Below are 13,320 nucleotides of genomic sequence, written 5' to 3' on the forward strand. Positions count from 1 at the left end.
GCCCAGATGGTGCAGACGGACGAAGGTGCTGGGGATGATCAATCTTAATCTGGCGCGGGACCCCAAGGACAGAGGGAGCTGAGTCACTCTCCCATGCGTGGGAGGCCACTTCACTTGGCTCTCAGCTGACAGTGCCAAGGCCAAGACCACAGGGGCACTTGAACCCCAGCCCAGCAGGTTGCAGACAGACATCTGAAGTCACAGAGAAGATGCTCCTTGGTCCCTCCCATCCCAAAGCCACCTACACCCAGGCCAAGTGCCTTGCACCAGGGCACCTCTACTGAGGTCACGGTCACGGTCACGGTCAGGACGTCCCCTGGTCTCCACCTCTATGCTGTGGCCTCTGCCTCATCCCGCTGGGCCAGCCACACTGTCTGACCTGCTGTATTCCTTCTTTATAAGAAGGAGACAGGAGTCACCTATCTTGAAATTCACCCTGGGAAAGTACTGAGTTTAGGAGGTCTTTGTGTTAAAGTTGAGCTGCCATCACTGCTATTAATCTCAGTATTTTTGTGGCCTCCAAGGGGAACGTGGAATCCACGAGCAGTCACTCCCCAGGGCCCCAGCACTGTTCTACTCTGCTCTCTGCCTCTCTGGGTTTGTCTGTGTTGGACATTTCATGCTAATGGAGGCGTACAATATGTGGCCTTTTGGGACCAGCTGTGTTAAGGTAGCATCGTGTTGTCAGCATTTGCACAAGTTGTAACATGTATTGGTGTTCGTTCCTTCTTATGGCTGAATAATATTCCACCCTATGGCTATAACACCTTTTGCCCATCTCTTCATCAGCTGATAGCTTTCAGGTTTTTTTTGTTGTTGTTGTTTTTTTTTTTTTTTTTTTGTTTTTTTTTTTTTTTGTTTTTTGTGCTAGCATTCAGTGTTGCTGTTGGGGCCAGCGTTGTGGCACAGAGGTTAACTCACCACCTACAACACCAGCATCCTGTATCAGTGCCAGTTCGAGTCCCGGCTGCTCTACTTCCAATCTAGCTGTATTTTCATGCACCTGGAAAAGCAGTGGAAGACAGCTCACGTACCTGGGCCCCTGCCTCTCACATGGGAGACCTGGATGGAGTTTCAGGCTCCTGGCTTTGGCCTAGTCCAGCCCTGGCCATTGCGGGCATGTGCAGAGTGAACCAGAGGATGGAAGGTGTGTGTGTGTGTGTGTGTGTGTGTGTGTCCTCTCTGTAATTCTACCTTTCAAACAAATACATCTTCAAAAAGTACCACTTCTATGAACATTTGTGTCCAAGTTTTGTATGGACATGTCTTCCATCCCCCTGAATCTGAATCTAGGAGTGGAATTTTTCATCATTCTGTAAACTCAGGCTCAACTTTTTGAGAAACTGCCACATTGCTTATCAAAGTGACTGCACCATTGTACGTTGTCTCCAACAATGCAGAAGCGTTCCGATTTCTTCACATCCTTGCCGAAACTTATTATTATCTGTCTGTCTGCTTTGTTCAAACCATTCCAATGAGTGTGAAGTGGCATCTCCCTGTGGTTTTTTTTTTTTTTTTTTGACAGGCAGAGTGGACAGTGAGAGAGAGAGACAGAGAGAAAGGTCTTCCTTTTGCCGTTGGTTCACCCTCCAATGGCCGCGTTTCCCTAGTGACCAGTGTTGCTAGCCATCTTTACCTGATTATTTTCCATCCCATGTATCTTTTGTGGTCACTCTCACCCCTTACCCAGTGCTTTGCTGTCCATGGCTTCAGCTACCCATGGCCAAACCAGAGTCCAAAAGAGGGGGAATCCAGTACAATCAGACACCTTGAGAGAGGGAGGGAGAGAGGGAAAGGGGGAGAAAGAGAGAAACAGAAATAGAAAGACAGAGACAGAGAGACCATACCAGCATCACTTTGATGATAGTGTTGTTATTGTCTTACTGTGCCTAATTTATGAGTTCAACTTGATCATGGGTATGTAGATGGAGGAAACAGTGACCTCACATCTAGGATCTGGTGCTGTCTGCTACATCAGGCATCCTCCAGGGACCCTTGTGGGATCCTCAAAGGTGAGAGGGAACTGCTGTGTGTGTACACGCGTGAGTGTGTGTGTGTCTGTGTGCACGTATGAGTGTGCGTGTGGGAGGCTTGTATCTTAGGATAAATGTCTGTTCAGATATTTTGCTTTTTAATCGCTTTGTGAGACTTTTGATTGTTGAGTTATAAGGGTTCTTTGTACATTCCAGATACAAGCTCCCAGTCATGTATGGTTTACAGATGGCTTCTCTCACCTTATGGGGATCGTCTCTCTTCTTTGTGGGAATCCTGCTCTCTCTGTCACCTCAGCTCCTCCACACTACATTTTTAAAATGTGTAATTGTCGTTATCAGAGAGAGAGAGGGCTCCCATCCGTTAGTTCACTCTTCAAACGCCCAGCAGCCAGAAACTCAATCCAGCTCCCCTGTGTGGGTGGCTCAACTGCTTGAGCCATGGAAATGGACGCAGAACCAGGACTTGAACCCAGGCACCCCAAGTAGGGATGCAGGAATCCCAAGCAGGATCTTAGCCATTGCACCAAATGCCCGCCCCCATAATTTTTTCACAATATACGGGGGGGGGGGGGTGCACCAACACAAACTCATGCTTTTAGTTCTATTTTCCGTGAAATTTCCACGTCCCTTTATAGAATGTGCACTGCTCACAAAATTCCTCCAGGAAACCTTTGTGTGTAGAGATTCCACTGTTTGTGCAACAGACCCCCTCAGCCCTGAAGCCCCTCGAGTGATGCCAGGGAGGTGCCCCAACATCCCTTCTGCCTCCGAGGAGGGAGTGAGAGAGCTCCAACAGCCACTTCTGAGGCAGCCGTCAGTTACAGTCAAAACTCTCAGGATGTGGCCATCTACCCCCCCCCCAAAAAAAAAGAACCAAAATATCAATGTCCAGAACTGCTCAGATGTTTTTAGGATCCAAATCGGCACAAGTGGGTGATGTCTGAAGGTTGATTGTCTGGTTCAAGGCCAAAGGGAGCCAAGGGCGGATGGTGGGGCAGTCCTTGTATCGGGTTCTGTTTTCAAGTCCTGGCGCCTCCTTTGGATCACTTTATAATCAAGAATTGAAATGAGGCCTTGGACCAAGAAAGGACTCAATGCGTCTTGCAGTAAGGTTCTAAAATATCTCTCCAATCGCTGATGGTCCTTTTTTCCCCCAATGGAGATCAGAGCCCTGGGAATATTTAAAGCCGAGAAGTGATGTCATCTGATCTGTTTAAGGGTAGTTCACCTGGACAAGAGTGAGGGCTTGGTGAGGGGAGTGTAGGGGAAGCCACAGCGGGTCTCAGGGGGCCTCCCATGCTTCTGATCTGGGGTGTGGTGCCTCCAACAAAGCTAAGAGACGCAAGAGAGGAAGGTGATGCATCGAGTCTTAGGCTGGTGGTGGTAGAGTCTCCTTCCATTAATTCCATTGGGGAGGGGGTGCGTGGGCCTGAAACTCGGGAGACAGGGGAGTTGTCGGCATGGAGGGGGTCGCCAGAACCTTGAGATGCACCCAGGGACCAAGGGATGGCAGCTGAGCCAGGCAAGCAGCGGGCACGGGAGGAGATTCACCAACCAAGCAGCCTGGGCATGGTCACAGGAGAAGAAGCTACAAGAGGCAGAAGACACAGAACTAATGGAAGAAAGAAGACATGGAAACCGACTGAGAAGTTGACAGGGGGCAAAGAAAATAAAGGAGAGGAGGGAAGGAGAGAGAGCAGGGGGAGGAAGGAGACGCCCATGAGACCGAACCACACTCCGGGTCCTTGGGGTCGTGTGGGTGCTTGGGGAGCGCAAGGTGCAGACTACACATCCGAGAACAGGAGCTGCAAGGCAGGGGTAGCTACAGACACAGCTACAGGATGGGGAGGGGGCGCACTGCCTTGTGCTCTCTCTTCTCGTGTGTCTGGAGTTCCACGCTGCTGCTGTGGCGCTCGGAGCCTGTGCCTGCCTCCCCAGCAGGTGCCTCGCTACCTCAAGGTCAAGTCTTCCTCACGTCCACAGCCTCCACGCCCCTAACGCACAGGACCTGCTCAAGAACATGGGGGATCTGAGTTCCTCTTTTCTCTGCATGGCAGCTGGAGTCTGGGGTAGGCCACCCGGTGCCCGTGCCTGAGGGTGGTGGGAGCATGCGTGGTGTGCTTTGCTCCCATGGGAGTTGGAAGGAGGCTGCTGGAGTTTCTCCACTTGGACAAGGAACATACGGAGCTGCTCTGCGCTACGGGAATGCATTGTTCTCTGCACCATATGGTCGGGGCTGACAACATCGGGGGTGGAGACTTCCAGCTCCCACTAGCCCCAGGATGTGCAAGAAGTGGAGCAAAGTGCGGGTTGGAGCAGCCAGACGGGGAGGGCTTCCCATCTTCCTTCGTGCAGACCTTACAGAGCTGATGGTGCTGCACTGGGCTGCCTTTGTGTGCCGGTGTCCTGTGCCTGCATTGGCCTCTGAGCTCTCCACGGGGAGAGACCTGGGGACCTCCCCACCGGGGCCCCAAGCTCTGAGGAAACTGTGACATTGCCTTGCACCTTGGGGTTTCTGACCACGAGGAAAAGGCGTGGGTCTAGGGGTCAAACAGCCCCAGGTCCACTCCCAACTCTTGAGTTCAAATCATGCCCAAACGGAATGGTCAGCAGAGCAGGTGGTCTCTGTGGGCTCTCAGCAGCTCATGGGAAGATGTGGGAGCCATGGGGTCCTGTGCATCACCGCCTCCCTTTCCTCCCACATTCACCTTTCGTGCCCTAGCTGATGGGGGGGGGGGGGGACGAGCCTGGCCCCTGTGAAAGGCACACCAATGCAGTCAGGGCGACAAGGAGGAGCAAATGCGCACACTTTCACAATCTTGTACTGTTTGACTATTTGCCAATTGAACATGTGAACTGGGGGCAGCATTGGGTCCAGCAGCTAAGCCAGCAGTTGGGTTACCGCATCCCACATCCGGGTGCTTGGGTTTGAGTCCACCTTTGCTCCTGATTCTTGCTAATGCATTACCTGGGAGGCAGCTGGTGGTGGCTCAAGTAACTGGGTCCACCCACCATTGGGAGAGCTAGATCGAGTTCCGGGCTGCTGGCTTTGGCTCTGGTTGTTGCAGGCACTTGGTGGAGTGAACAGTGGATGGGCTTGCTCTTGCTCTCTCTACCTCTCAATTGAAAAATAAATTTTTTAAAAAATATGCATCAGAGCCGGCGCCGCGGCTCACTAGGCTAATCCTCCGCCTAGCGGCGCCGTCACACCGGGTTCTAGTCCCGGTCGGGGCGCCGGATTCTGTCCCGGTTGCCCCTCTTCCAGGCCAGCCCTCTGCTGTGGCCAGGGAGTGCAGTGGAGGATGGCCCAGGTGCTTGGGCCCTGCACCCCATGGGAGACCAGGAAAAGCACCTGGCTCCTGGCTCCTGCCATCGGATCAGCGCGGTGCGCCGGCCGCAGGGCGCCGGCCGCGGCGGCCATTGGAGGGTGAACCAACGGCAAAGGAAGACCTTTCTCTCTGTCTCTCTCTCTCACTGTCCACTCTGCCTGTCAAAAAAAAAAAAATATGCATCAGATGGAAAACAAACACATTTGGAATCAAGGGTTCTAGCACCCTTCGTGACCCATCATTAAGACTGAGTGGTGAGCAGGGTGCCTGTTACAGACAACGCTCTCTCTCCCTGTGGTTTCTCAAGGCTCTGCTGCAGTGCAGGGGGAGGTGGGAGTCGCGGCGACTGATGTCCCGAGTCGTGGCCCCCCAGAGGCAGTCAGCAGGTCTGCAAAGGGAGCCACCTGAGCTGGCACGACCTTGTCAGCCTTGGAAATGTGGCCTGGGTGGGGGTCCCCAGGCCTGGGATGAGGAACTGGGGAAGAGTGGGCTTGAAAGGAGCCAGTCACTTGTTCAGGGTGTGCCTGACAGTGGCCTTTCACTGTCCCCAAGCCTCGCTGCGGAAAATGCTAACCTCTGCCAAACTCCTCTAGGGAGTCCAAATTTCACACGGACCCCAGCCTCTCAGACCTCTCACCTCTGACCCCCCCGCTCCAGTTCCCTCACTCTGAGAGGGTCCCGTTCTCCATCAAGGACACAGAAGCCAGCAGGCCGGAAGCTCCCAGGCACCAGATTCATCACCCGCAGGCTGGCCTCCACCTGCACCTCCCCCCTCCCGGCACTCTCCCCTGCTCCCAGCCTTCCCGGCATTCTAGAATCATCCATCGTCCTCACCAAGCTCTCCCTCCCTGCTGATCACGGAAGCCATCCACACTGCTCAAGTCAGCCCCTTTGAGGAGGAAAAATAATCCTATCACACACACACACACACACACACACACGTGTGCCCCCCCACGTGTCCTCCTTCTCTCGACTTCCTGTCCCCATCCCACCCCCTCCCGCTCATTCCTGTGCCAATTCCCATCCGAGTCCCACCACTCACTCCATTGCACCTACTCTTGCAAAAGTTCCCCTTGACCTTGACATTGCTAAACACCGGGGGGATGGGGAAAGCCTCATGGCTCTTGGTGTTCTGGCTTCCAGTGGTCTCCACCTCTCGGCCACCCCCTGCCCATCTCCCAGGCATCGTCCTCCGACAACTCCCGCATCCAGCTCTGCTCCCTCCCAGGCAATCGCAGCCCCAGTGCAGGGCCCTGCGGCCCACGACATCCCCACGTGGGGTCTCTCTTCTGACCGCCAGCCCTGTGCACCCTTCTGCCTCTGCAAGAGCTCCAACCTGAACCTCACCCAGGTCCCAGATGTGCCAAGTGGAGTCTGAGCTCAGACACGAATGCCCCACGTGTCTATTCCTCGCCCCACGTGGTTGCTCAAGCTACAGACCTCAGCACCGACCCCTCGGCTGACACCCCCACACCGTCCCCAACAATGAGTCGTTGCCAAGTTGGCTCTGGCCCCAAACACAACTGCCATCTGACCGCACCAGCACCTCCTGCCTCTGGGCTGGTCCCGCTTCCTCCTCACGGCGCTCCAGCATGGTCTCCTCACGCTAATTTGAGATACAAGTGTGACCACGTCCCTCCCTCCTAGAACCGCTCACAGATGCCCCAGCGCTCTTCGAATCAGGCCTGACTCTCGCTCGCCTCTCTTCCTGGATTGCTTCCTGCCCTGCCTGCCCCTACCCTAGTCCTCATTCAATTCCTCCCTCACAAGGGATTCTTTATTCTCCCAGGGCCTTGGCACAGGCTGCCAGGTCTGCCTTCCGTCTCTGTGCCTTTCTGGCTCCTGCCCTTGCTAAAAGTCTCAGCATGAATGCCACTTCCTCCAGGAAGCCTGCACAGGGCGCCAGATGCGTCAGGTCTGCTGTTACTGTTCCACACCCGCACTCCATCAAGTGCATAGTGCAACTGTAACCAGGTGAACACCCAGGAAATGGGACGCTCCCTGGGCACAGCGGGCTGTGCCTTCTTTATTCTCCGAATTTGCTCTGAGCTGTGTGTCTTAATCTCTCTCTCTCTCTCTTTTTTTTTTTTTTTTTTTTTGACAGGCAGAGTGGACAGTGAGAGAGACAGACAGAGAGAAAGGTCTTCCTTTTGCCGTTGGTTCACCCTCCAATGGCTGCTGTGGCTGGTGCACTGTGGCCGGCGCACCGCGCTGATCCAAAGCCAGGAGCCAGGTGCTTCTCCTGGTCTCCCATGGGGTGCAGGGCCCAAGCACCTGGGCCATCCTCCACTGCACTCCCTGGCCACAGCAGAGGGCTGGCCTGGAAGAGGGGCAACCAGGACAGAATCTGGCGCCCCGACCGGGACTAGAACCCGGTGTGCCGGCGCCGCAAGGTGGAGGATTAGCCTAGTGAGCTGCGGCGCCGGCCTGTCTTAATCTTTATTCCAGGTTCTTGCCCCTAGAGATAAGAGGCATAAACACAGTGCACAAGTGCGAACAGCATTTATCTGAGAGAGAGCCACCCCACACGGAGAGATACTCACCACGAGTGGGCCAGGGTGCTGCCCATGGGGAGGGAGCATGGGAGGAGGCCAGAGGAGGACCCAGAAGCCTGGTCCAGAAGCCTGGAGTGAAACAAGGGCCCCTTCCTCGGTACTCAGTCTCTTATAAGGGAGGGGGCGGTGCCCTAATTGAACGCCCAAACTGGACAGAGTTAAGCGTGAGGCTTTCTGGGAGTTTCAACGTGCCCCCACCTGGAGCTCAACTTCCACATGGCCCATCGTGGATGAGTCACAGGTGCATCATGGGAATGTGGGAGTGCTTGATGGGCAGGCAAGGGGGTGGAGTTACAGGATTGGCAGAAATCGTGATTCCAGCTCACCTGTTCTTTCTCTTCTTAAAGATTGATTTATTTGAAAGGCAGAATTACAAAGAGGCAGAGGCAGAGAGAGAGAGAGAGAGAGAGAGAGATATCTTCCATCTGCTAGTTCGCTCCCCAGATGGCCACAATGGCTGGAGCTGTGTTGATCCAAAGTCAGGAGCCTGGAGCTTCTTCCAGGTCTTCCACATGAGTGCAGAGGCCCAAGGGCTTGGGCTGTCTTCTGCTGCTTTCCCAGCTGCATTAGCAGAGAGCTGGATCAAGCCAGGACTCAAACCGGCCTCCATATGGGATGGCAGCACTGCAGACAGCGGCTTTACCCACTATGCTACAGCACCAGCCCCGAGCTCACCTGTTCTTATGTTATTGCCTGTCTAGTTCCCCCTGCCAAACCTACAAGGGGCGCCCAGTCGACACTGAACTTGAGAGAAGTGGGTGGCACGGGGAGGAGAGCAGCCACAGGGGCACAAGGAGCACAAAGGGGAGAGAATGAGACAAAGAGAAAGCCTAGCTGTCCCTTATAGGCTTGCGGGGGAGGCAGCAGGCGGACACACTGACAAGGAACGGTAGGCTCCCACGGGTGGGGCCACGTGGTGTCCTTGCCCGGGTGGTCAGATCACTCCCTGCCTGGAAGCATCAGGGCGTCTGGGCACTCCCAGCATGGAACCCCCTGGCCTCTCCTCCCCACCCCCGCCACCGTCTGGCCCACCTCCGTAACCTTAGGGCTGGACAAGAACAGATCACAGACGGAGATCAAGGGGCCTGATTCAATTTCAGTGTCTCTCCCTGCCTGCCCCAGGCCCGGAGCTTTAGACAATCTTATCTCTCCCGTCTGCTCCCACACTCCCCACTCTCCGGGACACAGCTTGTTCCAGGCATGAGCGCGTCCTCTGGGAGCCAACGCCGAGGGCTGGAGCCTGGCGTGCAGGGTGTGGGGAGAGGCTGCCAGGGTTGGGGCTGCAGCCGGACACTCGGTTCCCAGGGTGGGGGTGGGGGGACGAGCAAGGAGGGAACGGGCAGACGCCCTTCCCAGGTGGGGGTCCCCAGGGCTTCCCAGGGACCCGGGGCTCTGCAAGGCAGGGCCTCCCGGGAGGCACCTGTCCTGACCCACAGGAGGAGGCCCGGTGCCACAGAGCAGGGCCAGCAGGTGAGGCTGGGTACGACCTGCACCCTGCACCCGCCATCTGTCAGGCCCTCTGCTTGCCCAGACGGTGGGTGGAGCCCCTTAGAGCAGGCAGCCCCCGTGCTGGCGGTGACACAGGAGGAGCCCGGGGGAGCCGTCCCACTGCGAGAGACTCCCAGAGGCAGGGCTGGGAGCAGCGTCGCAGGCTCCCGCAGGAAGGAGGAGCCCACGGAGTCCCAGCATCCAGGCTCCTGCGTACACCGTTTACCTGCGGCAAGAATTCTGGGAGCAGGTGTGTCTCAGCCCTGCCTTCAACAGACTCTACCATGTGTGCACATACGAACCACACACACACACACACTCCACATGCCACACACACAGTACACACACACACACACACACAATCCACATGCCACACACACACCACACATAACACACACAGCACACATACACACATCATACACATCACATACCACACACACCCCACATAGCACACATACCACACACACACCCCACATAGCACACATACCACACACACACCCCACATAGCACACATACCACACACACACACCCCACACACACTGTGCTCGCCCACTCTGGGCTGCTGCAGGAGCCAGGGCCCTGATCTGGCCTCTCTGCCCGGTGTGGGCGGATCCCCGACAGCGGAGACGCCCCGGAGCTCCTCCCCCTTCCCGCCCCTGCAGCTCCCTGGGCCCCGTCAGGACAACAGCCCCACCCCCACCCCCACCGCCCAGCCCCCCTCAGCGGCTGGGACGGCCCTGGATCTGCACGCTGGGCCCCGGGTTTGCACTGGGCGTGTTCGGCACTGCTGTGGTCGGGCACAGCCACATCAGTCTGGGGTACAGACGGGAGCGGCCTGGGGAGAGCCTGGATGGGGAGGGGTCACAGAAGCTGCGCAGGACACTGGACGGGGCGGGCACAGGGGTGCTGACAGCAGGAGCGGGCGGGAAGGGTCGGAGGGAGAGCGAGCGCCTTGTGGAGGCTCCCGCAGCCCCAGCCCGTTGGCCTCTTCTCCCCCAGAATCTACTTCCGGCCCCCGGGAGTTCAAGGTCACCGCAGGCTCCAGCCCTCCTGCTTCCAGGGACAGCTGGGAGAACGCAAGACAGGAGTCCATGCACGGAGGTGCAGTGTCCACAGCGGCCAACAGGGGGCGACAACCCCAGGCCATCCACTGATGAATGGGGCAGGGGAAAATTAGCCTGACCTGGGTATTACTCAGCCCCTTCAAGGCAAAACATTCCAATCCAGGAGCACCACGAAGGAACCTCCACCATCTTTGCTTCCTGAAAAAAGCCAGACACACAGGGCTCCTCTCTTGTGAATCCATTGATATGCAATGTCTAGAACTGGCAAATCCGTGGAGAGCAGGAGTGGTTGCCAAGGGCTGGGGGACCAGCGGAGCGGGGAGGAGGGAACAAGGGGTAACTTTAGTGAGGGTGGTGTTTCTTTGGGAGTTGGTGATGTCATTGTTCTAGAATTAGTGGCGATGGTTGCACAGTACCACGAATGTTCTAAACCACTTTGAAACAGTGAGTTGTATTGCAGCAAAACTTTTTAAGTATCTATGCTGGGAGCCCTAAGATTGAAGGGCGACCCCTGCTTTTCTCCACCCAGCTCCATTGCTCATCTAAGGAGAGGGAGCAAGCAACGCTGGCTTCTGCCCCACAGGGCACAGCTCGTGCTGTACAGCCGGACACCCTCTTCCCAGCGTCTCGCGAGGAATGCAGGAGTTGCACTCCTGGCCGTAGTCCAGAGGGAGACTGGTGGTGCTTGGCTTTGTGGGGTCGGCAGTAGGAGGGGCACCTGGTCACCGACTTGACACAGAAAGCCTGGACTTTCCCTCACCTCCTGCCTACCCCAACCAGGGCACTGAGTCCCCTCATTCATTCATTCATTCATCCACTCAGCAAGGACTTTGTGTTGCCTTCTGGGTGCTGGGCATTGTACGAGGCACTGGTCCAGCAATAAACGAGGCAGGGTTCCTGCCCTCATGGTGCATCCAGTCGAGTCAGGAATAGTCTTTCCTCCTGCCTGCCCTGGACAGCCTGGATCCTTGGTAAGTTTCCAGATCTGCTGCTGCCTTGAGCTGGCGACATCACTTACTCCCGAGCCTTGGTTTCTCTCTTTGACTGTGACAGTGCATTATAAGCTGCTACATGCCACAAGGGTTCACTTTCCTCAGTCTACAGTGTTGTGCTAGGTAAGAGAGTCATTGAGCACCCTCAAATTAAGGCCAGTTGTCGTTCTAAGCAACCCTCATAAATTCAGTTTGTTTTTATTTAATCAAACTATAGGTTGCCTTCCTGACATAATACAATAATGGCTGTAGGCTTCTTAGAAAAATGTGTGTTTCCTCTGACTTCTCTCTGAACTTCAAGTGGAATAATAGAATATATAGAAGTACATCACACTTTGAAGATAATCCCGAGTATCTAAGGTGAGAGATTTAGGAACAAACCCTGGCGTGTTTGGTTTCAGCACTTGCACTTTGAACAGCAGCCCCTCCTTGTCTGCTACCAGTTGACTAAAAAGAAAGCCTTGGGCTGGGATAACAAACCTAAACACCTCTCCTTAACACAAAAGCATCTCTCTTCCAGAGAGGAGACCATGCCCGTGCTCAGCCAGTCAGTGAGGGCTGAAGTGTTCAGGGGACAAGGTGATAGGAGGGGGGGTCCAGGTGTGGGGAGCAATCCGGACTAGACTAAGTTACTCGAATTAAGACTTATTCTATGCATCTGCTCTCCCACAATATGGTGCTGGGAGAGAAGTAAACAGCTTCCGCACAGCTGCCTCCAGTTCAACCAATAAACTGTAGGACTTGCTACTGATTGGAGGAGAGCAGCGTACTCGGCGTGTGGGCAGCCGAGTTGAGATTGGCAGAGGAGGACTATAAAGGAGGAGAGAGACGGCATGCATCAGGAACATCTATGGGGAACATCTAAGGGAACCCGTGCAGCCCCCGAGAGAACCGGCCGGCGGTGTGCCGCTCCCCTGCGGAAGTGGGGAATGTGGCCAGGGGGAACTGCCCTTCCACGGAGGTGGAAGGGATAGTAGCCAACCCGGGAAGAACCAGCAGCAAACCCGGGGTGGGCCGAGCAGACGAAAGAACAGCGCAGGGTCCTGTGTCGTTCCTCCACGAAGAGGGGGAGCGACATAATGGTGCCGTGACTCGGATATGAAGCCTAGGCAGGGTTTAGTGTCGTTCCTCCACGAAGAGGGGGAGCGACATAATGGTGCCGTGACTCGGATATGAAGCCTAGGCAGGGTCCTGTGTCGTTCCTCCACGAAGACGGGGAGCGACATAATGGTGCCGTGACTCGGATATGAAGCCTAGGCAGGGTTTAGTGTCGTTCCTCCACGAAGAGGGGGAGCGACATAATGGTGCCGTGACTCGGATAGGAAACCTAGGACGGATAGGAAACTTAGGAGGAAAGAAATGGGAAAATACCGGAGAGAGAGACTAGCAAAGAGCCTAGGTGCCGGAAGAAGCTATTGAAAGCCTAGGCATGGACTCGGATATGGACTGTGGGAAAGAAGTTAGGATTTAAAGTGAAAGCAAGAAGAAACTTAGACTCAGATACGGACTGCAGGTTGAAAGCGAAAGTGAAACCTGGAGGAGGCTTGGACTCGGATACGGACTGTGGGGAGAAGCCAGGAGAAATGAGAGGAATATTGTTGGAAGAAAACTTAAGGAAACATACCGGGTAGAGAAAAACGTTAGGGAGGATGAAGCCGCGAGTGCAGGCCGAGGCGGAGATATAAGCCACCTTGGAATTCTTCAAGTCACCCCGGGGAGCAAGAGGCGAAGATCTGGAACCAGAGGCAGAGACGTGGGCCGCCAGGTTGAAATTCGCCAGGTTAGTCCGGGGAACTTGGACTGAATGCCGGTGGTGGCGGAAACATTCGCGGAAGCCGCCGCGTGCAGAGAGAACGCGGGGCTGGCGCGAGGCCGTGGTGCGGGCGCGAAGTGCGTGG

The sequence above is a fragment of the Oryctolagus cuniculus genome, chromosome 12 (assembly GCF_051225735.1).
Source record: "Oryctolagus cuniculus isolate XC-2025 breed Fujian yellow rabbit chromosome 12, ASM5122573v1, whole genome shotgun sequence".
Taxonomy (NCBI): domain Eukaryota; kingdom Metazoa; phylum Chordata; class Mammalia; order Lagomorpha; family Leporidae; genus Oryctolagus; species Oryctolagus cuniculus.